This window comes from Drosophila biarmipes, chromosome 3R (assembly GCF_025231255.1).
Source record: "Drosophila biarmipes strain raj3 chromosome 3R, RU_DBia_V1.1, whole genome shotgun sequence".
NCBI classification, from domain to species: Eukaryota; Metazoa; Arthropoda; class Insecta; order Diptera; family Drosophilidae; genus Drosophila; species Drosophila biarmipes.
In genome coordinates, this window is record NC_066616.1 from 19,406,848 (window position 1) to 19,431,667 (window position 24,820).

Here is a 24,820-nt window from a genome sequence, read left to right on the forward strand (position 1 = left end):
GAATTTTGCCAGCGCTGCAAAAGTTAAAATTCTTAGCTTCGTTCATTTCAATTCCAAATCAGTTCTACCACCCCTCCCCGCCCCGCCGACCATTCTTTCGATCCCGAACAGTTTCGAGTAATTTGGCTGGAAACCAAAAACCCTGCCGCTGCCGCCCAACCTTCGACCGGCAAGTTTTTAGAGCGCTGTCTGGCAGTCGCTGGCTTTTTGATGACAACCCGAAGATATCCCTGGAAAAGTGGCTGGCCAAGTTACGCAGTGAAAACGGTTTTCTATGGCCACCGAGGCCATTACCATATATCTAACGGTGAACTTATAGAGCAAACCTATTTGCCCCTCGGCTGCAGCTCCACCTCCACCTCCCCATCTCCATCTCCATCTTCGGCTCCATGCGCTCTTTTGTCATCTTGCGTAAACAGCAGAATTTTGTCGGATAAAAGCGGGCGATTCGGGGGATCAGGAGGAATGTTGCCACCGTCTAGGTTGGAGCCCCATTTGGGTGCTAACATGATTTTGCACCAGGAGTCCCTGGTGCCCTGGTCTCGGCTCCCGAGTCTCCAGTCTCGAGTCTCTAGTCTGGGCCTGGTCATTTCCATTTCCGTGGTTGACAACATTTTTGGCAAACGATTTTCTGCTTATTTGCCACAAAGCGAAACCAATCGAAAGAGCTCTAGAGATGGTACAAAACGGGAGTTTTTAGATTATCTTTCGATAAATAAATTAATTGATACCTCTGAAAGTACGGGCTGTACAAAAATTAATATCAATTATCAATAACAGTTTAAGATTGCCTTTGATTTATAAAATATTCTAACATTTGCAATTTAATAAAATTAAATTAATGAGCATTTTTTGGATTAATCATATTCTATGATTTGAGTATTTTTTACGGTAAGTATTGACTTAAGTAATATCCTTATTAGAAGCCTAAACTTTATCCGCATCCTCCTTGGCAACTTTGGTTTATTTTACTAGAGGGCTCCTCCAGAATAGTAATAACAAGTTTATGTTGCCTTCAGATGCTTATACCTTTCCGCGGAACCTATCTGCCCGGCCATCTCTAGCCAAATTCATTTATCTCCCTTTAATAGAGTTGGCCAGACCCGGCTGCTTAGCATCGCTGAGACAGAAGACCAAAGACCGAGCACCGGGCTGCGAAGAGTGGAACCGTGAACCGTTGAGTTGGCACTGCAGACAGCACGGCAGGATAATCATTTTTTCATAAAGTCATTATTGTTGTGGTTGCAGTTGGAGCCGTATTCCACAGGCCCCACCTCGTGCCTCGTGCCTCGTGCCTCGTACCTCTTATCCTGCTTATCTTCTCCCCTGGCAACTATTGTTCTCAAGTGTTTGTCGTTTGTGCGACTGTGGCACGGGGAATGAAATTATGTTGCCGATGGCCAAGGCAGCCGCAGAAAACAATTTCCATTTAGTACGTTTTTCCTGCAAGTAAACACGTTCCTGTCCCTTTGCTTACTATTAGTGGGCATCCGCAGTATGAATGGAGTGTGTTTAATTGAATTTAATATATAAATAATCTTGGCAGAAATTTCTGGAGAACATTTTGATGTAAAAATGTAGAGGAAAATTCCTTAATTACTTCTTTGTATTACATGAAACAATTGATTATTTGAAAGAAATACTTGAAACCAATTTTAATAAATATGTTTATGTAATGATGACTATTGTGTTATCATAAGATTTTCTTAAGGTTATATATCCCATATTTTCCTATAAAAAGTTTACATTTAAAGTTTGCCTAGCCACTCCGCATTTCGCTATTTCATGAAACTGGCAAAACCTCATAGTAAATGAGTGAAAAGTGATGAGTGCGAGATGTGGGGGATTTCCCCCAAGGAAGAAGGCCATTAGGGCCCGCTTTCTTTTCCGATTCCACTGTCGCTCTGTCAATTAACCGCGGCCAACCGGCTTAGCCTTCTATATCTTCGAGGCTTAGCCCGCAGAACTAATTGATCGAGCCTCTCCGGCTGAGTAACCATATCACATTTCAGGCAATTAAGCAGGCGCTTAAACTCGCACTCGCCTCGGAAACTAAATATTCATTTTGAGTCATTTGCCGCAGTCAAATTCTAATAGGGTCAATTGCAATAATATCATTAGGAAAATTAAACACGGCCATGGCAAATCGGAGGGGGTGGCGCTTCGGCGGCGGGTTGGGGCTGGCTTGGGTAAATGGAAAATGGAAAATGGAGAGAGGGGGGATGAAGGAGGCCGCAAAGTTTTAGCCGTCGAGCAACGACACCCGGCCAAGTCGAGCGTATTATGCCTAATTGGGCGCTGCCAGTACCAGGAAAAAGATGCTGGAGCACCTAGCTGTCGCCTGTTTTCCGCTTTTCCACTTTTCCCCCCTCTGCACCTCACCTCCTGTCGTCAGCTCCTTGGCTTTTGCACGTTTTGTCTACGCGAGTAATTAACTTTAATTGCGGCCATTAAAATAAATTGGCAGATACCTTTAAATATTGTTATTGTTGCATACTTAGGCCAAGGGGAGGCACTTTTCCGGCCAGGAGGCGGACCGTGTAACGCTTCATATTAGCACCGAAAGAGGGCGCCGCCGAGTGGCCGACCGGTGGGCGGGGAAAATGGGAAAGCTGGCCCAACTGCGAGGTTGGAAAAATGAAATTAAAAATACGCCCTGCTGTCTCGGCCAGTGGAGTGCAGTTCTGCGGGGCATCCACAGGGCCATTATTTTGAAAATGCTCTAGAAACTGTTTAAAGGAATTTAAAAACACTTCACTTTGGGCGACAGAAATCACTATACTTTTAAGCACAATTTATAAGATAATTTCATGGATTTTAAATACCCAAAACTATTATGGCTTACTTTCAGCTTATTCACTTCAAGAAAAGCTACTTGTCTATTTTCTAAAACTAAGAACGGAACCAGCCTAAACTTTTCAAAGTTTTCTCTACTAAAATTGTATAACTTTGTTTTTAGATGTTTAATGTTATTTGTCCTTCGTCAAAGCCATTTACAAGATAGAATTTTATGTTGGGCCCAAGTTGCCTCCGAGCTTCTTTATCACTGCACACTGGCAATGACAATCGCAATCTGCAATTGAATATGCATGAGCCTGTTGTTCCCTCAAATGTCAAATATTTTGCGCTGCGCGATGATGGGAATGGCTTCCCATTCCGCTTCACTTGGCAAAAATGCAAAATATATTCGGTGCTCACTTCTCGGTTGTGCCTTCTTTTGTACTTTTTCATGTGCAGGGCATCAAATGACATAGTCCGGGCTGGAAAACGGGGTAAACGGGGACAAATTGCCAACGCAAAACTTCTTTAATTTTGTTGAAACGCTGTAAGCGAAGACTCGGCTCGCTAGACAGTGGAAAAACTAAAAATGTTTGGCCTACGGCAATAAATGTCAAACAAAGTTTTCTGCGCAGTTTTTTCAATTAGAAAAATTCATACAATCCATCTTCGCCTGCTGAACGCCAAATGCTCTTATGGTTATGACCAGAATAATAGTCACAAAATAACAACTTGATATTTATATTATTTATGCAATAACAAAGAACAACATTCAGGATGTTATATGTAAGTAGAAGTCGATTTATAAGTAAAACCATTTATTATATTGGATTTACTACTTATCAAAATTTCTTATAAAACCGTGGGATAATGCTTGAACTAAAGATTATTTCACATATTACGCAGACCAAAACCAAAATAAACAACTTGGGCCTTTGAAAGAGTATAAAGTCACGAAATATTTCGCAGGGGAGCCCTGAAAATAGTTGGGTTTGCATATACATGTACCAAAGATCCGCTGAGCGACAACTGAACTCGGCACACATTCCCTATATTCTCCATATATAAACATACCATATATACATGTGTGGCGTGACATTAGAGCGGCAAAGGGCATGCAAATAACTGAAAGCCAAAAACAAAGGCCAAGTTGGCCCATATGGGGAACCGGGGACAGGGACTGATATATCAGACGCCGAGCACTTTGATATATAGAAACTGCTGGGCGAAATGGAATCTCAGCCATTATTTGCTTTGGACCCAGACAAAAGCCAAGGGAAAGGTAGCCAGTGAGCTGCAAAAAACAAATAGGAATTCGAATTCGCATTCGCATTCGAATCGCTATTGGTATTGGAGATACGCGGCGCACGCACAGAATTCGCTGTTCGATGGCAAACTTCCGTTTCCGCTTTTAGTTTCGAGCAGTTGGCCAAGTGGAGAGCCGCAGGCGTTAACTTGATATTTACTTTGTTGCTGTTTACCTATACTGCCCAACCGCCGCCCAGCAAAGTTTCTTGGCTCACTTCCGTCCGGTGTCCGCTATCCACTGTCCGCTGTGTCCGCTTGTCCGTTTGTCCTCCTGTCCGTCAGTTGTCCGCTGTCCGTCTGTCCGCCGTCCCGCCGGCGAATGCGTCCATCAAACTTACGGAAAAGCCCCGGACCACGCTTGACCGGGAAACTACTCGCCATCGCCATCGCTGGGAAAATGTTTTCGTTGATGAAAAAACTTTGCCTGCCTTCAACACTTCTCAACTTTTGTGCAGTTCGCCCAGTCTCTCTGGGTATACATATATATATGTATACGGCTCCATACACATAAATGCCTATCCATTTCTTGTTTTCTTGACCCCGCCCTGACCACAATTCGTTTCATCATTCGGTGTTAATTGTTTTCGTTTTCATCACAAAACCCACTATATATCGAAGGGCCATTAATGGGTTGCCGCCCAATACGTATACGCCGTGTTGATCGTCTCCGTTCTCGCTTGGCGCCACCAATAAACTGGAGATGGACTTCCGATAGCTCTCGAGCTGGGTACACTCGAAGAAATAGTAGGGGAAACTTTAGAATAACTAAATAGGTTTTACCTTTAGTGGTCAGAATAATCGAATTACTCCGTAATGACCATCATTCAAATGCTAACCGGAATACACAGAACATTAATATATTAACCCCTGGGACTTTCCCCAGTGTCCTTTGCCTTCTAACTTTGCCCATTGTGTGTGTGTTTGTGAGCGGAGAGAGCACAAATGCGCTTAATCACTTCTAGGATACTCCACTCGCATTTGGAGGAGAAGGAAAATAGGGTCAGTCACCAAGTAACCAGGCAAATGGGGGAAGAAAATCCCTTCGAACCAAGGGGACGATGATGAGCTGGGAACCAGCCGCATATACCAACTGAAGATGGTGAAACTATGCGCATAGAAATTGAGAGAGACACTAATTGCTTTTCTTTCCAACCAACTCTTTTCTTTTCTAATTACTATATGCATGTGAGAAGGGGACCCACAGACTGCTGGCGACTGTCGGCACACATTCTCCTAAGTAGGAAAATGATAGTTTGAATGCTTTGCTGCGACGAGGGGAAAACGGGAAATGCGAGAGGGGAAAATGGCTAAAAGGGACGACATGCAGACAACGACTTGGACGCATTTAAAGCACATAATTCGGTTTTGATTATGTTTTGGTCTTAGCCGCCATTGCCACTCGCTCGAACTTACTCCCCTGCCACTGCCGTTTCTGGCGCACTTCAGAAGTTAGCAACTTCATTATGGCTAAAACCCAAATGTGTTGATATTGCGGTCGGAGTGAATGGGACTGCTAGATGGTCGTTGGTCGTTCGTTGGGTTTGGGTGGAGTCCTCGTTCCAGGTTCCCGGGACCCTGGCCAAATGAGTGGGCCACTGTGCTTTTGCGCAAATATGAGCGTTTGTGATTATTTGCGGCTTAAGCCATGTTTACCGACAGATAACAGGAGCCCGTTCTGAAAGAGTTTTTCCCAAGGGCCCTACCAATCATTCACTGAAAGAAAACAAAGCTGATTAAAGTCAGGCGTTCTTTGGAAAAGTTATTTTGTGTTTTAAAATATTGCAATATCATGTACGTATTTTCCAAGATAATTTCTATAAATTTAATGCTTTCGATGAGAATTTTTATTAGTGCACAAGGCCCATTGAATCTGTCAATATGAAAGTAGGAGACGGTAGACCCATCCAAATCATGGCAAATGAAACCTCTTTGTATTATGCTCATCAGCTCACATGCCTTTCAAAGGGGTTATTGCCGGTTCTTTGTTGAGCAAGTTCACCATTCAGATTTGCGTCAAATTACTTCAGCCCATAAATCCATCTACCGAGGGGAATACGAACTTTTGAGCTCTGTTTTTAAACACCGATAGAACGAATTTAATCCACATTTTCCCCTGTTATTCAAGCCCTTTTTGACAGTCACATAATTTAAGCTGTTTATGCGCGACCTGTCCTATAAATTATGTACTAAAAGCCTAAGCGCAAATCAGCACATCATTTCGGTTACACGCGACTCCCCAAACGTCGAATTTCCCCTTGAGATCCCAAAGTCCCCCAAACGGAAGTGCGTGAAAGTCGCGCAGGAAATCGGCGAAAACAAAAATTACCAAAATACAGAAAAAAGGTTTGGGCCATAATTTTGAGGGGCAAAAAGTATGTAACAAAAGCCAGAGTAGCAGGCATCTGCTAAATGAAAAGCTGTCATAGGCGTGGGAACATGGGATGTGGAGGGAAGGCAGAGGAAGTTGCGCAAAAAAAGGGGTCGCGACTTGTGGGAACCGAGTTTCCCGGCACACGTTAAATATTTTATACCCCTCAAATTGGCGGCCAGAAAAAACATTCAAAAAGTAGCCAAGAAAGACGGTTAACTTGATAAAGGCAGATAGACTATAAAGTGACTTTAATTGATTCAGATAAATACCATCTAAGTTACATTATAAATCAACTAATTTTATAGGAATTACATGTTAAATGTTTCTTATAAGTCCCTTATAATACCCTTTTTTTATTATACAGTTTTAATAGCTATAAATAATTCAATTAAATATAAATATTTGTAAGAAACTAGTTTGTTTTTAAATATATTGAGCAAAGCATTCAAAATATAAAAAAAGTAAACCGCTTTGTAAAATGCCCTTTGTATTCCAGAGTCCTTCAGAATTTTGTACGATCCCGACCTGCATCATCCAACCAATCAATGCCCCGCAACTTTGGTCCAATATGCCTTTTGGCTCGCCCAGCGACGTGGCTGGGAAAAAAGGGGCAGAAAGGCAGAGCCGTGGGCACGTGCTAAGCCGAAGGGCGGGGGAAAATCGCTGGTGACAAGCGCGGCGGATGGAGTTTTTCCGGGGCTCGCTGGCAACTTGAGCCACTTTGATTTTTGCTCAAGCGTAATTACAAGTTAAATGAGGCCAGGACCGCGGCTGGGACCGAAACTGGGAAAGCTGGGAAAATGCGAGATGCGGAAAATGGCGAGGGACTGACTGGGCATAGGAATGGGATGGGAATGGAGATCGAGAGGATGGGGAGCTGGCAGCGGCGGTTATGGTGGCCGCCAAAAACAGTGTCATCATGCGGAAGGATGCGCGGCTGGCAATGAAACGGAAGGAAGGAAGGAAAGACGAGCCAGCGGAGGAGGACGAGCAGATAGACCAGCGGATGATGTACAGGCGGCGATTGCAGGACACCCAGAACACCATCCCGGAGTGGGGGAAGGACTGGCGACGGCGGATGGAAACAGTGCTGACATCTGTATTCCAGAAAAAGTCGCCAAATTAAGCAATTCAAATCAGCCGTTTAGCAAGGGCCTATGGTGATTTAAAATATATAATAAATAATAAAATATATTCTCTTACAGAAGGGTTTTGTTTACTTTCGAGGAATAAATAAATATGGTTGCTTTGGCTATTTCTAAAAAGTACATTGAGATTTGAGAATTTAATAAAATAAATATTGAAGCAATTTTAGCATTCATACAATTACTTTTCGATTTTATGAAAATACGTACAAAATATATTTTTTTGCAAATGGAAATTTGAGCAGACCTTTGAATATAGACAGACTCATCCAGAATATTTTCCGGGGCAAGTTGGCACCACTCGACAGGACGCGGCCACGCTGCATGCAACCAAAGCACTGGTAATGAATGGGTGGCATTGTCCTTTGCCCATGTCCTTTCGCCCATCCTGGGCGCAGAATGAAAAATTGCGCCTGGCGACTCAAGCTTGTTTGGCATCCTGGCCGCGTAGTGACGTTGTTTGTTCTGCTGAAAAGCGCCGCTCCAAGGAAGTATGCAGAGCGGGGAAAAAGGGGAGGGGCGTCAGGCAGAACTTAAAACAAAACAAGAAATAACGAAGCGCAAAACAAAAATGGCGAAAACAAACCGCATTAGTGAGCAGATACAGCAGCACTGCAAAAGATACAAAAAAAAAGATATTTTAATTAATTAGTATTTATTATGTCTTTCTTAAAAAATAATTTATGTTTTCTTATTGAAGTCTAAAAGTTACCTTATTTTTTTGTCGTACTTCAACACGATTTTATATCGATTATAAAAATTAGACACATTTAAAATTATGTATATGGAAGCCAAAATATGGAGATACATTTTAGTAGTAACATAATAAAGTATTTTAAAAATGTAAATTAATTTCACCACAACAGCCCTACTTAAACGAATCCTTTGGTAATTATTTACAATTTTTTGGTTCAGTGTCTGGACAAGAATAGAGATGAGATCTGGAAACGGAGCTGGGCTAGTGGCGATGGAATGTCCGCTGATGGAACGTCACGTCAGCCGGCGGCCGACAACGGCGACATCGAAAGTGATGGGTCCACGGGCGGACACGGAGGAGCAGTTGAAGTCCTGGTGCTGAAAACATTGTCGTCGGAGGCAACGATTCCACTCCGCTCCGGATTGGCCAGGAAACGGCAACTGCTGTTTGGCCAAGTCACAGAGCCAGTTCAGAACCATGGTCTCGGGTATCGGTTCCAGCATGGTCATCAGTGAAGAAGTTCATTTTACAGTAATTAACAAATTGTGAAAAAGGAAGATGGCCGAAGGAGGCGAGTGAAAGCCAGCTGGCAGTGCATTTTCGACGGCCAAGTTTGTTTGAGCGTAAGAAATTATAGATGCTGATGCCCCAATCCCATTTCCCTGGCCTCACTACCCACACCGCCCACTTGCCTACTTCCTTGATGATAGTCAATTGCAAAAGTTCGCTCGACTATTAATATTTTATCCCATTTCACTTCGGCGTCCATGGCCGGTCCATTGTCATCGGCACTTGTTGGGTTTGTCAAGTTAAAACTTTTGCACAACTTCAAAAAATACCAGAAGGAAGAGCAGTAAAAAAAGAGGAAGGAAAAAAGTGGAAATGCAAGTGGAACTGATGTCTGCAAATGGAAGTTATTACAAGCAGCAAGCCAAGTTTTGATTAGTTTCACAGCCGCTGCGAGTCAAGTCTGCGATTTGTGCAATTATTATAGAAATTGTGTGGAAAATGATTCCCACTCTGCCCTGTGCAGAAATTACATATATAGTTTAAGGGCTGGTGGCAACTCCTTTTTCAGATTGCTTTGCTGTCAAACTTGTCAACGGAATTCGAAATAATCGCAATTAATAAGCGAAAATTAGTTTCAAAATGTTTAATATGAATAATGAGCCCTTTATTGTATTTTAATATTATTTAAAGTATTATAAAATTAATACATTTTTGGCGAAATAAAAAAAGTAATGGTTGAAATATAGAATGTCATACCTTTTCGAACTCGCAATAAAATTTTCAATCAATTTACAAAAACAAATTATTTTGGACCAATTTTTGCAAAAAAAAAAGACGGTGCTAAAACATAAGTCTTTCTTTTCCACCCAAAAATGGAACTATTTTGCGCGAAACAAAAAAAGTAATGCTCCAAATGTGGAATGCCCTACCTTGTTGAACTCGTAATAAAATTTCCTATAAACTGGCATTCACACCTAAAAAATTTTATTTTTGACCAATTTTCGAAAAAAATACGATGCTACCCCTTAAAAAAAATGTACAAAATTGACACATTTTTTAGTTTTCAGATTTAATCAGAAAATAACTACAAAGTTAATTAGCTGTCCAAAACAGTATATCTTCTAGGTTTCGGACCTTTTTTGACCAAGTTGCACCAAAAAAAGCGACAGAAACTATTGGTTTTTGTCCAAGAAAGAATAGTCTTAATTTTCCACCCAAATTAGTAACTTTTTTGGGCGAAACAAAAAAAGTAATGGTTCAAATGCAGAATGTCATATCTTGTTAATCTTGTAATACATTTTCAAATCACTTGGCATTTACACCTCAAAAATTTTATTTTTTTCAAATTGTTGCTAAAAATGTCGATGCTACTCCCCTGTAAAAAAACGAAAATATTCGATTTCTGTTTTTAGTTTTTAGAATCAGCCAGATAATGACTGCGATCAATTATAAAGCTTGTTAGCTGTCTAAAACCTTTCGTTTTTTTGTTTTCGACCTTTTTTGGCCAAGTACCACAAAAAAAGGATACAAAAATATTGCCTTCTTAGCAAAAAGATTTTTAAACGAATATAATTAACCAATTTTCTTTCTTCCTTCTTTATAATAATACCTTTATTAAATTTCTACACATCTTAGTACTCAAAAGTCGACTAATTGAACCCATTTATTGCGAAGCCGGTTCTTAAGCCGATTCCGTGTCAACTTTGTCAACTACTTTTGGCCTGCTTGAGTGTGGCATAATTAAGCGACAAGTTGCACGAGTGACGGTAAATACAGAAAAAATTGGGCTGAGGAAAGGCAGTAAGCCCGAAGGAAACGGTGGCAGTGGCATGCAAAAAAGGGGCAGCCAAATGGCAAATGACAGCAGCCGTCAGCCTCGCGCGTTCACACTCCATTCACATCTTCCCAGGGTTTTCCCGAATTTTCCCGGGGAGCCCTTACTCCCTCGCCCCCTCTTCCCCCGGCTGCTTGAGTGCGAGTGCCAGTATGCTGCACATGTGGCAGCAGTGTGCAACATGCAACACGAGACATCGGCTGTGACAACGCCGCAAAAGCCATGTCAACAGAGGCGGCAGCAGCGGCAAAAGATGCCAAAGCGCTGGAGTCGGTAGAATATTTTCACTTGGTGGAATTTTGACATGAGTCTGCTCTCCGGAGTAGGAGTTTCAGTCGGAGTCGCAGTCGCAGTTGTAGTCAGAACCAGAATCAGAGGTCTGGTGAGAGGCTTGAGGGCTTTTCCTGACCAAATCCTGACGCTGACAGACGCCACTTGGCATCTCGACTTTAATTCGGAGTGGTCCTCTGTTTATGAGGGGCTACTGGCACCACAGGCAGTTACAAAGCCAGATCTTCACAAATTAACATAATGCATTGTGTCCGGATCAACAGAAGCTGCAACATTTGTGGATGACGTGGAGAGGTGTTTAGCTGGGAAAATCAGCTTTGTGGTCAAGTACCTCAAATGCAGCAGCAAATCGCAGGGGGTTTAATTTCATAGCACGAAATAGATACTTATTATTATGAGTAAGGAATAATATACTAATTAACATTTATTTGTTACTATTAATAACATAACATATTATAAAGATAAATTTATAAACCCGTTTATAAAGCAAAAATGTATTCACCAACCAGTTCTTATTAATAGCAATGATAGTACTTTAATACTTTTATTTAAAATTTCTAAATATTTTAAAGCATTCTTAGCCATTTTCCTATAACAAGTTTACTTTTCCGTTGACTCTGGGGCATATCCTCCGTTTTTCATTGCATTTAGCTAATTTATTTCTTATTTATTGTAAGTTAAGTTTGAAGCAACTTGTCGCCAAAGTTGCAATCGAAAGTTTTTCCCAGCTACTTGCAGCATTCTGCACAGTGGGTTGAATGGGGGGCGGGGGTGTTTGGCTTGGCCCGGCCATTAGTTCTCGCCCACTGTGCCCCTTCGCCAATTTGCATGGCTCGTCACTTCGGCGGAGCGAAATCTTCGCGCATTTTGCATTTTAGTTGTTTCGCTTCGTTGCATAAATAACTGCAAGCATCCCGCCCCTTTTTTCAGTCAGTCAGTTGCGCCCTTTTTATTGTTTCAATGCGCCATTTGCATGTATGAGAAGCTTTTCCCTCTCCCCATTTTCCGCGCACTCCCCCGCGTTGCCCCCAGGAAAAACTCTCGTTGCACAATTCTAAGCGCAAACAGATTTTTGTTTGCAGAAACTTTACTAAAAGGAGGAAAAGGGAGAAGTAAGTCTCCAGACTGCAGCAGCTCTAGATGAATTTTTATGCTTGACTCGGCAAAAGTGTCGTAAATTTTTGATTTCATTAAAATGCGTACCCAGCAACAATACCCGCACAAAAAAAAATTCTATTGACTATCTGATGTGCTTAAAACTGATTTTTAAAATTACAAAACAAAATGTAGCTATGACTTCATGGACTATAGATAAAATATGAATATTTTTTTAAAATATTACAAAAATAAAATATTTAAAATTTGCAAGCTGATCATATTAAATTTTATGATCTCCATATGCTCTTTTATTTTTCTCAGTGCACAGTAAAAACCGAATCTGTTGCCAATTGGAGCATAAAATGTGCATTGTTTAGTCGACTTCTGGCTTCGAGTGGAGTTCGAACTCGTTCTAATAGAGCGCCATAATTAAGACATTATTTGGAAACGAGGAACCGGTCCGACTTTAAGGCTCTTCAGCATAAATCCTTCGTGGCAACTCATAAATTTGTCAATTATGAACGCAGTCCGGCTGCAGTGGACTGGAACATTTTCCGAGGCGAGTGAAAACTCGGGCAGATAACAGATTTGCCAAGAATCCTTTTGGCACTGGCTCAAAAGTCTCGCCAAAATCGCCGCAGTCGGTTAATCGGAAAATGCACGAGTAGGGCTGAATATAAAATGCCGCAAAAAATCAACTGGAGGAATAATTTTTCGTTCTGCTCGCCTTGCCAACTGATTTGCACTCGCTTATCGGGGTTCTCCCCGATTTTCTCCCCGGGAAAATATGGCACGTGCCACGCCCCGGGCATAGGCGAACCGCCCATTTTGTTGTTGCTCTCTGGCCAGCCAAGTGCAATGGCTTCGATAAAGATTGACGGTGCTGTAAATTCTCTGATTCTGTCACATCGGAAATTGGCAAAATTTCCGCCAACGGCAAAGCTGCGGACTGGGAAATGCGTGTTGAAATAAATACTACTTAAATATGATGTAAATAGGAAAAATGTTGTAAATTATGGCGTCCGATGTAATTCTTATAAAATTCCCAAGATGTACAGGACAGCCTTGAAGCGAAAAAAGTTCTAGTCGTAATATTTAGCATTAAAATTGTATAAAAATGTATTTTTCAATAAAAATAAGTAAATTTCCCCTTTTTAAAGTTTTTATATGAAATGGCAAAACAAGATAAGCAACTCCCTAATTGTAGCAAATAAAATAACGATCTTGAGCGAACTTTTCCTTGACCCAAGTAAACAAACAAACGATTTTTCAATAAACTGTAAGAAAAGAATTCATTCGGATCCTTTGAGCAAATAAATTTATTTTTATGCACACAAAAGTCATTAGAAATTCATTCTATCATCAGCTCTGCAAACATTGTCGAGCATCGTGTAAACATCAGTTTGGGGAATCAGTCCCATATTTGCACACTGCAATTATTATTTTGTCTCGATAAAAATTCATTTGCCAGCAAATTGAAATTTTTCCGTGCACTTTGTGGCAATGCGGTCAACGACTACGGAGCACCGAAAGGAAGATCATGAAATATTTAAAAATCTTTCGCCAATACAGATGCTGGGGGGAAAAACAAGACACGAAAATGCTAGCAACAAAATGGCAACGACAATGGGGAAAATCGTGAGGCGATGGGGGAAATCCCCCAGAGGAAACGAGAGCTAACGTATGTTCCAGCTTGTCGTTTGTTTTGTGGCCCGGGAAAGGCGTCGAGTGTTTGCACCGAAGTGCAAATAGAGCACCAACAATAACAATTGGAAAGAATTTAAATTTGCATTTTGCGCAAAATTGTAAGAGGTATTCAGGATCCCCAGCCATGGCCTTCCGCCCATAGCTTTCCCCTCCGGTAGAGGAAAATGTCGTGTCATTAAAGCGAAGCGGTCCAGCTTGGGTCTAGTCTAGAATTTTACATTTGTATCACTTTTTTTATCGCCATTTAAATGTAAATTGTTGCCGTTCGGGGGCCCAGAGGTGGACGGGTCGCAGTTTATGGGAGTGCGACGACTTCCGACCGCAATTGAATTTTTTAAAAGCGCTGAGCATTGATAACCAAAACAATAAAAATGGGGGCCCCCTCGAACACACAAGCAGAAAAGAGAGTAACAAATGTTTTAAAACCGCTTAAATATGCAACAAGCAGGAAAAGTTGCGAAAAAAATAGTACCAAATATTTTTATTGAACTGGTCTACGAGGAAAACATTTTTCTTTTAAGTTAGTCAGCAATATGAAACTGTGAGATAATAAGTACACAATTTTTTTCAGTCACAATTTAATACATTTGTAAAATTACATCAGTTCCATAATTTTGCCCGCTACTATAAATCCCCAATCCAAAAACACGAAAGATATGTCGCAAAGGCACAAAGCCCAAATCGGCCTATAACCAAAATATGTGTGTTTGCCTACAATATGTCCGTAACCTCTGTCTGTGTGTTTGAGCATTCTTTTTTTTTGACAATGCCGACCAATTTTTCCACCCATTTCACCACCCACTGTGGCGTCCTCGTCGGCACACCAAAATACAGAGGTTCTTCGGTCTGTATGCGCCATTGTGGGGAGTCGTTAAATTTTATATGCATTTTGCAAAAATTTGTTCAAATTAACAATAAAACGTGACCCGGCAAATATTTCGGGCAAAAGTCAATTGAATATTTTATATCCATATACAAAAAGCTCGCCGCATGCATATGCAAACATTTTATTTTTTAAATTCTTTCTCTCCCTGAATTTAAGAAACTATACAAAAATTAAGAAAACTACAGTTTGCAGTGGAAATAAAAAAAACGATGCAAACATATTTTGTTAATTTCATGAACAATACAAAAAATGATTAAAATCAATGGGTGCTTTTTGAATATTCACACATATATTGGCGATTTGACAAATAATTTAATTTAGCAAGCAGAAAGCTCCAAAAATACAACCATTTAATCTCATTACAAATCTGTGGCAATAAATAAACCGCCGAAAATTATTATTATTAATTATCAGGAGCAATAATTATGCATTAAAGCCCCGCGAAACAATATAAAATCCTGCAATTATGCATTAAGCTCAGCACGAAGCTCTAGTTTTTGCGCTACTTTTTTCTATTTTCGCACATTGAATTCCACTGAATCTGAAAATATAAAATTACCGACTGCAGTAGGTTTTCAGAACCCACGGCCTCGTTTTGTTTAGCTTGGCATTTAATGCGCCATAAATAATAAAACTGCAGCTCTGGGCGGTTGGCATTGTGTAATTGTCAGCAGGCATTACGTTTTAAATATGCTAATTTGCATTCATTTATTTTTGGTTATTTTATTTAAATTATTTTTGCATTTTTTTCGAAACGACAAATAAGTAAAACTGACAGCTATTGATGATCAAAGCTCCCAATAGATGCAAATAGATGAAACAATTTGTGGGTATTATTTATTGAAAGAAAGAGGAATGAATAATGGGAGAAATAAAAATATTTCTTGTTCATCTAAAGAAGTGAAAATGAATTCCATCAGATACCTAATTGTTTTCCTCCATTACGGTAATGGCGATAAAGTATTCGTTCCATATAAAATTCATTCAGCAAAGGGCAATCTTGAAATAGGTTAAAGCCCCGAGCGACATTCACTGTATCTCTATCTGTATCTGCATCTGCGGAAAAGTATCTGCAGCATTTGAAAGCTGCCAGCGTAGCTTGTGCTCCTTAACAATAGACGGACGTCTCGTACGTGGCCAGTGAATAAAATGACAGGACAGCTGAGTGGCAAAAGAGAAACCCTGTTGCGACTTCAGTGGCAATGTTAATTGCTTATCTACGTGATTTCTTACCAAATTAATTTGAGCAAATTGCAAATGGCGAGTGGCAGGGACAACGGCCAGTGCCAGTGCATAAATCAGTTAAGTTGCTGTATTAACATTGAATTCATTTCCCTAATTAAATCAAGCCGAGCTCGGTTGAATGCTCCCTGTGGCCCCTCGCAGCGATCTCGATCAAAAGCTTTTCTTTTAATTGAAAAACTGTTCAGCTGGCATTTCGGGCTCCTCGGGCTGTGCATAACATTTCAAGGTACAGTGGACTATGGTAAATATTTTCACCCATTTGTAAAGTTAATGCATCTAAGCTAAAGGTTCTACTTCAAGTTTAATAAATATTGAGTTTGTTCTCTAGATATTTTCCTTCGTATATTTTTCTTCCAACACTTTTTATTTTAATTATTCCAATTTTAGATATTCCACTGTATGTAATTCATTGGTGACCCTTGTCCTGGGTTTCTCTTTTATGATTTTGTTTAACCGAATTGAAACGACACATGCGCGCATAAAATGCAAAGACAGCAAACTAACATTAAAATAAACATCAATCTGCGTCCTCGAAAACCAAAAAAAGGTTTCGCCCGCGTTTTGTTTAGATAGGGTTAGCTGGGAGAAAGGACCGCGGGCTCTATATAATTCGCTTGAAACACATTTCACATATGAACAGACACAGACCAACAGAAATAGGCAACTCTCTCAGAATGACAGGACCTGCCAGCTATATGAATCCTGCATGATGTTGACAAAACATTCACGAAAAACAATTTGTCCCTCTTGTATCAAAATGGGAAAGTGATGCTGGCTCTGGACCTTTTCTCAAAATAGTAAATATAAATTAACAATGTATATAATTTGAACATTAATAAGGAGAAAAAAGTACTTAAACATTTATTGGCATTCAAATAATAGCTAATATTTAAGCAGATACTGGGTTGGCATTTCTTACCGAAACATATACATAAGATACATAGCTATATTAAAAATATCTTAGTAAACTACTATCTTTTGCCATTAATCATTCAACCGCGTCTATTTTAGCTATAAAACATCTGAATGAAAGTCTCTGGGAAAATGAAAGCAAACATAACGCGCGGACAGCCATCGGGAAAAATAAACAAAAACACTGCATCGAAATTATTTTGTTATCGTTATGCGACATCAAAACAAACTGCCCAATGTAATATACGTTTTCCGAGCGCCGTGATTTATGCGTTTATTAAAGTACACTCGATCATCTCGCTCACTCCATAATAATCCAATTTATGTGACTTTGGCTACTCGCTTGCAGCAGAATGCAACAGATTCCGACTCGGTTTCTCGGATAACTAGATCAAGTGGCTGCCCCATTTCCCAGGCCCGGCTGCAGTGGCAATAATATAGCAATCTCATTCTTTTGCACCCTCCTTGTGCAACCCCTTGGCTTGGCCCATCAAGTGCTTAACCCATTCACTCACACACTCATCTCCATTCGCACACTCGCCCAGGCGCTGCACAATGCAATTTCTCTAGCATACTTTAGCGCAGCTCTTGACACTGATAACACATGTCGTCTGAGAGTCCTGGGTCCGAGGTCCACAGTCCAAAGTCCGAAGTCCTGGCGCTTTAAATGGACAAAGGTACCGGGATCTCGGGGGCTTGACATTCTGCAGCCAGTTAGTCCGCCCCCTGGCCACCGTGAGCCGGGCTTCATTTAATTTGCAGGTAATTAAGCCATTTGAGGGAAAGTGTTTTAATTATTGCAGCACGTTATGGTAGCCTGGGTGGCTAAATCAAAGGGTACTATTTAAAGAAATGGGTAATAATAGTTTAAAGGTATTTTTATTAAATGGTCATAAAAATACTTTAGCAATCTGATAAGTATTTGTGCAAAAGCAATTATTAAAACAAATTGTGAAGTAAGTATTTAAGCACTGAAATATTTAATAATTGTAAAATAATAATGAAAATATTTTTTTTTATTAAGTGGTAATATATGTTTACGTTATTTTAAAAATATTTAGGTAATTATTTCAACACTTTATTTGACCATAAATACGTAAATCAAACGAAAATAATTTTTCAATTTTGATATTAATGAGAATAACATTTAAAATATATTTTTACTTAAATGGTAATTACTCTATTAGTATTTTTATAAATATTTAATTCAAATTTAAACATATTAAATCTTTTATTATAGCTTTTAGTAATTTTAATATTGTTTAAGAAGGGGACCAGTGAAATCAGAATTTAGCTGCAATCACTGTGCCTCGACTAACAATCGGGGTCCTTTTCCTCCGGCCTTCCTGTCACATTCTGCTCCGCTTGTTTGTCCTGTCGTCCCTCATCCTGCCCCACAGCCGCCCCTGTGCTGTCCATCTGGCAAAGTGTCTCTCTGTCTTTTCTTTTTCAGCCGCCTTTGTCCCGATGTTGCATTCAGCTGGTATTTACTTTACTCACAGCATTTGCATGGCATTGTGCAGCGCGACTGCGGCTGTAACCTAATTTTGTGCACTTAATTGTTTCATTATGGCGCCGCATCAACAAAAGGCCCGAAACCAAAGGCTGGGGCCAAAGTGGCAGCAGGGAAATGGAGAGTGGAAAATGGAAGTGGAAAATGTCGAAAGAAAATGCCCGGCAAAGTGAAAGAGAAGATTTGAAAATAACGTAACGTGTAATGTGGCTTTGACTTGATTGGCTGGCCCTTTGTTGTCGTTGCAGGGCAACCGCATGCAACCTACTTTGTGCGGCCATTGTTTGTTTTTAATTAGCCGCAATAAACGCACTCACACACACAAATGCACACTCACAAGCGCACACACACAAGCGCACGGCGGAGACACACACACTTACGTGCAATGGGCCCACTTAAAATAAACAATTGTAAATGGTATTGCACTAAGCAATTGAATTGGAGCCAAGGTCTGAAAACAATTTGAGCACAAAGTTCACTGGGATAAATCTGAGCTACATCCAAGACATTGAATCTTAATTTTTTACTTTTTTACTTTTACTTTTACTCTTTTTTTTAGTTTTATTTGAGTCCGCACAAATGGTCCCAACTAGTTATTTAATAAAAAAACAAATTAAATATTTTTTAAAATCATATTTAATGGTCAAAAAAGTAAAAGTTAAAAATTTCAAAGATTTTTTGCTTTGGTGCAAACACCCAAAGGGCCAACCCCACTAAAAGCTCGCCCATCTGTTTGTGCTAATTAACTTGCACAACATGTCCCTAACTTTGAATCCATTTCCATTTAAATGCGCTCTTTTCTCTCGCCGGCGGAATGTGTGGATGTGCGGTCTCAAAATCAAATTAGTCAGACGGCACGCAGTCGGGTGAAATATAAATCTGCTGATTTACACAGAAATAGGTCCGATGTCGACCGCTTTTCGTAGCCATAAAAACAAATTAAGCCAAAATGGTAAATAAACAAGTTTCGCCGAAACGCGATGACAGGCATAAGCCAGCGGCTGTCTTGGCCTGGCCAAAATTGAGACAAAAGTTATCTTATTAATTCCTCGCCACATCACACACACTCGCACTCCCCAATGAGTTTTCCCCCTCTGAGATTTCCCCGACTTTTCCCTGTCATCACGCCCCACTAAACTCGCCGTTAATACGCACAATCAAATGTGATAAATATAACGGAATATTGTAGCATAATTTTGGGGGCCAGCTAAGCCGACAGAAATAACACTTGAGCAAATATTAGATCAGCCTTGGCTCACAATTTTAGCCAGCTTGCCGACCACCACCCACCCTCTGCATATCATTCTTGGCTCACTCACTATCCCCTTCTATGGGACGCACAAGCATTTCGTTTTTCCATTTGCCTGCACTGAGAAAAAGAAACATGAGCTCAACAAATTTAGACAACAATTTTAATACCATCTATCAACATTTTCTTAATAAGAGAAAAAGCTACGTCTGTTTTTTTGTATTATATATTTTTAAAAATATGTACTTAATTGTAGCAATGATTGTTTTCTCAGTATCCCTATTAGCCAGTGTTTGTTGTGGCAATTTCTGTTTTGGCAAGAAAAAAGCAGGGAGAAGGGGGCAAGGAAAGTTTGCGGGAGAGTCATCTATGTATGAGTAATCGCTCTTATGCTTGATGACCGAAATGATTAATGGATTTTGGGAAATCGAGCCAAGTCCAAGATTAAACGCAACAGTTTCAAGCATTGATCATTTGTTATGGGCCAGCAGAAAAACATCTATCCCAGGCGAAGGGTTTTTCGGGATGGAATTAAGCTCTTAAGCCTTTAAATCGTGTCCGTAATAATTTCCAAAGGGAATTCACAATATGCCAGGCAGTTTGCAATTGACATACAATCAATATTAGCTCTAGGTTTACCAATCAGATAAATCGGCAAGCACAAATAGGGCTAAGTAAATTGGTAACATTATGCTTTCGGCATTTAACCAAAATTCAAAGTAAAATGAGCAGGTATAGAAATAATATGCCAGTCACACAGGTATCGGTGAAACGCTTTAAAATTCACCTGAAATTATTCATGCTGAAATTATTCATGATGGGTTTGAAATCAATTTGCTGAATTCATAATTATCATCGGGAGAATCAGGTATTGTTGCATTTGAATAATTTGTACTTTGCCGACAACTGGCCGGCAAACACAAATTTAGGATGCCAAATGAAAGGAGCAACAAGCCATAAACAAGCCAAACGAAGAATGCAAAAAGTGCTCTGTCTTTGGCCTTCCGAATTCTTCCGCATTTGCTGCTGTTTTGGCCAGCTTTTTTTGGCCCGTTTCAGTTCATAGCAGTGCCGTCGTTCTGAATGTGATTTTTGTGCTCTTGTTTGGGCCACTGGTTTTGTCATTGTTTTTGGCCTGGCATTTGCTTCGTCGCAGCTATCTCTGGCCGCAAGGATTAATGGGGTCAATTTGGCTGTGACACGCACCACCCGCCATCGACCACCCACCGCCGACCACCCACTACCCAGCCATTCACTTTGCAAGTGCAACTGGCTCATAAAACATGCACAAAGAAAAAAAGCAACAGCTTCTATAAAAGAATAGTACATTTCCGTATTTATCATACTTTATATTTCCAAAATATTATATAAAATGTTATACAATTCGAAATACCTGTTAAACAGTATTGTTGATCTTATCAAATTGTATTTCTATAATATTACTGTATGAGTATTATGTATTTTATTGCCAATAAATCAAAAAGTCTGTTAAATTTAAGGATAAAATTTTTTTTTTTTAGTTTTAACAATTTTTTTAAAGCTGATTTAAAAAGCAAATAATTATTTTAATTTCAAACACATTTTCTCTTAGTGTTTCGGCGGGATGCGGCTCATTTCTCGCCAGTTCGCCTGTGCCGAATGCACTTGGCATCAAGAGCAAAAGCCAGGCCAACAAGCCGGGAACTAACCCAAAGACAAAGATTCCATTTCAATTTACTTTTTTAAATTGCAAACTTTTGCGACAAGTTAAAGCCGCCACACACACTCACACACAAACACACACCCATTTTGGGAAAAGGGAAAAAACAAACAATTCCCAGACTCACACACACGCACATCGCCAATAACACGCAACAAGAGAAATGCGAAAAGAAAGTTGAAAAACGAACCCAACTGAGGACGACAAATTCAACATGTCAGGCATTAGAGGGGGATGGATATAGTTGGTATAAGGAGAAAGGAGAAAGGGGCGGCGGGGCGGAAGAGAGATGGCGAGCTGTCACGAAGATGAAACTATTATCCACGGAAATTAGCGGGTTCCAATGACAAAAACACATGAAATGCAAAAACTTTCCGCCCTTCGCTTCAAGCTCAATTTCCAAATTGTTGTCGACATTGTTCGTGTTCTTGTTGCCTCCGCCGCCTTGTTGTTTTCCCATAAGAGGTTTTGTTTCCTCGAGAAAGTTACTAATGCGTATTTAAGTGCGAGTACATACCAAAACCAGCTAAGCGATCAGGAACTTTAAGTATTCAGACGTTTGCAGGGCTTGCAAAATAGGTTAGATTACTTATAACAAGTTATGTGAAAGAATTTAAATATGCGTGTCTAAAAGTATGCAGCAATAAATATTGTTTTCACTGCATACTTTTAGACACCTCTAAGAATAGTTATGAAAATAGTATTTAAACTTAAAAAAACCACACTGGAGAAATTCAAGTTTCTTAAACCCTGTAATTTTAAAGAATAAATTTACAGAAATAATAAAATTTAAAAAGTCTCGTTTTTACTGCCCATTTTAGACACCCCTATAAATAGTTATCAAAATATTATTTAAATTTTAGAAAACACACTAAAGTAAGCCAAGTTCCGCAAACAATTTATACCCACACCGGGTCATGTCACATATTTAACCACGAATAACGGCTGGCGCACTCAATCGTTTTCCATTTGCCAAGTCAACCTCTTTTTAAGCCTCGTTTTATATTTATAAGTATACGTATCGCCTCTGAGTTATTTTGTATCTTTATTTGTGAGTACATCTTGAACGACATGCGAATTGCCCGGAAGGCTGTTTCCGTTTGACTTTGAGGCCATAAAATGGCCAGAAGGGAAAAACAAAAAAGCGGAGGCACATAAAATATGCGTAAAATATATGCGCAAAAATAGTTGGGTCATCTAATGGCTGAACCAAGTCCAAGACCAAGATAATTGCGCCAGCCCGAGTTTGTCCTCTGTGCTTTGCATTTTCTATTTCGAAATCCTCAGCTCCACGAGATACACTCAAAATTTTTACGACCCCAAATGGCATTAAATATCCAAACGTACTTGACGCGACTTTCTTGGCTACGTGAAGTTCTCAGCTCAGCGCTCCCCTTTCCGCCGTCGCTTTTCTTTTTCGTATTTCATTGGATACATCTGGGTTAGTTTTCCTAGTTGCAAGTGAAAGGAGGGGAAAGGGATAGGGATCGGAATCGGGCTGGGACTTCGTCTTTTATTGCGGGCCATCAAAAAATGTTAAAAGCCCCGATTTCCATGCCCATTGTCTGAGGCCGTAATTGCTTTGGCTTTGGTCCACTGAGTGTCGGCTTAGAGTGGGAGTGCCAGTGAGTTTGAGTGAGTGTGCTTCAAGTCACAGATCCTGTTGTCCTTTTATGCATACAAACGATTGTATCCTTTATAGGTTTTAGGCTATAGCGCTGTAGGGCACAGACTTTGTCAGTTGGAGAGCCCGTAGAATAGCCTTAAGTCGAGTGGGAACTTATAATTTATTTCCGTCTCACCAATTACCTTTACATTATCTCGCCTAGGGGAGCTTATATTAAATTAAACTATGTGCTTATGTGTACCTTTGATTATAGTACTAGAACATAGTAATTATAAGTTGAAGTATGTTATCATCTTAATGTGGAATAAGATTTTTTATTCATAAAATTGTAAGAATAAGTACTTTTCAAAGGTTTTAAGCCTGAATACTTTTCAACATCAACATATTGAACGCAAGAAAAAATAAAACCAAAAGTACTAATCTTCCTTCTTTCTCATGTTATTATACTGTTAACATTACATCCTTTTTTAACTGTTAAAGTACAGCAAATGTAAGGTCCGTGTTTGGGGTGCTAACATTTTGGAGACTTTTTGGCAGCCACATAACAGATCTGAAACTTAACAGACTGCCAAGATAAGCCGTTAAAAATGTTAGATAGGTAAACAAAATAAAATAAAGTTTTGAAAATAAATTAAAAATTCAAAGAAAAAAACCGTAATTATTAAAAAATATTTCTAAATAAAATAAGGAATTTCTTAAAAATAAAGGTTATCCTAGCACTTGTCTGCCTTGTAAACCGTCTCGCCTAACTGACCCAGAAACGAGAAAACACTCGAAGAGAATGCAGGCTACAAAGCTACAAAAGAGCGGAAAAGCAGAGAAGCGCTCTCCTTGCCACACGAAGTTGGCCGGGACTCTTGATTCTGTCACGAAGTGCTTAACTTCGTCCTTGATTTCGTCAGCATCAGCAGCATCAGAATGCTGCCCTGCGACAATATGTTGGCCTTACTGTATGGCCGCTTGACTGACTGGGCCCACAGATTCTTCTTCGGCGGCGGCGGCGAAAGCCAAGGGAATCTGGCTGAAAGGACCTGCTCATGACATCAGCGATGGCCCGCTCTCCCTCGTCCTTCGTCCTTCTGCCGCAGCGCTGCTCCGGCTGCTCTGCTCTGCTCGCTGCCAGCGGAATCGGAATCAGAATCCTGAGCCGCAGGTTCGCAGCATCGGTGCTTCAGTCTCGAAAAGCCTGCTGTGCGTGCAGGGGTTTTCAACGCGCGAAACACACGCGGCGTATACGCAACGCGTTCGTAAAAGCTGTAGACCAAAAAAGACGAAATATCCCGCGTACTACATAAATAGGAGGCAAACAAAACGAAACGAAGGACCCTATATAGAGATGTGAGTGCCCGGTCTGTGTGAGTGCTTCGGCCTTTTCCCATTTTATCGTTTGCCGGCTACCGGTTTACCGTCTGCAATGAACCCTGCCAAAGCCATTGAGCTGTGCCGGCCACTCTGTTGTTGTTGTTGTGTTCACTGAGAAAAAATATTTTATATTCAGGCTTAAAAGGTTCCAATTGCGATGCTTTCATAAGAAAGGCATTAGCTCAGGCTACCTAAACGTAATATTTAAGCACATCAGAATTTCACAGAACTCTATCTAGAAACTTGTAAAGAACATTTTTGCGTTTGTAAAGTTATTTTGTAAAGTTCGAAAACATGAATTTCCTTCAGTGTTTTGAATTGCGGAATTCTGCATTTTATGTGTAGAACGTTTAGTTCATAAGAAATACCTATAAGATTGGATGCATTATATGTGTATCAGATTTACTTTACTTGTAAAATCAAATTTAATTTATTTTTACGGTAATTTAAACTACGTTAACGATTCAAGTTTTTTTTTCTTGTATCATAACATTTAATTTACCTCCATATTTTATCCCTGTGTTAAATCGATGCCCATCAGAATGTCCTAATAAGTGTGAAAGGCGGGCTGACTTAACCCTTGCCACT

At 40.1% G+C, this 24,820-nt stretch overlaps 1 protein-coding gene across 2 annotated transcripts in view; it reads left to right on the forward strand.

The window, feature by feature from the left end:
* Window positions 1–24,064: 24,064 nt before the first annotated feature.
* Window positions 24,065–24,820, forward strand: part of LOC108025654 (uncharacterized) — a 40,775-nt gene continuing 40,019 nt past the window's right edge. The window contains exon 1 of one of the 2 annotated variants that reach the window (XM_050889066.1): window positions 24,065–24,219. The gene's annotated coding sequence lies outside the window, so the exon portion shown is untranslated. The remainder of the gene's footprint in view (window positions 24,220–24,820) is intronic. The other variant, XM_017096196.3, reaches the window with a different exon arrangement.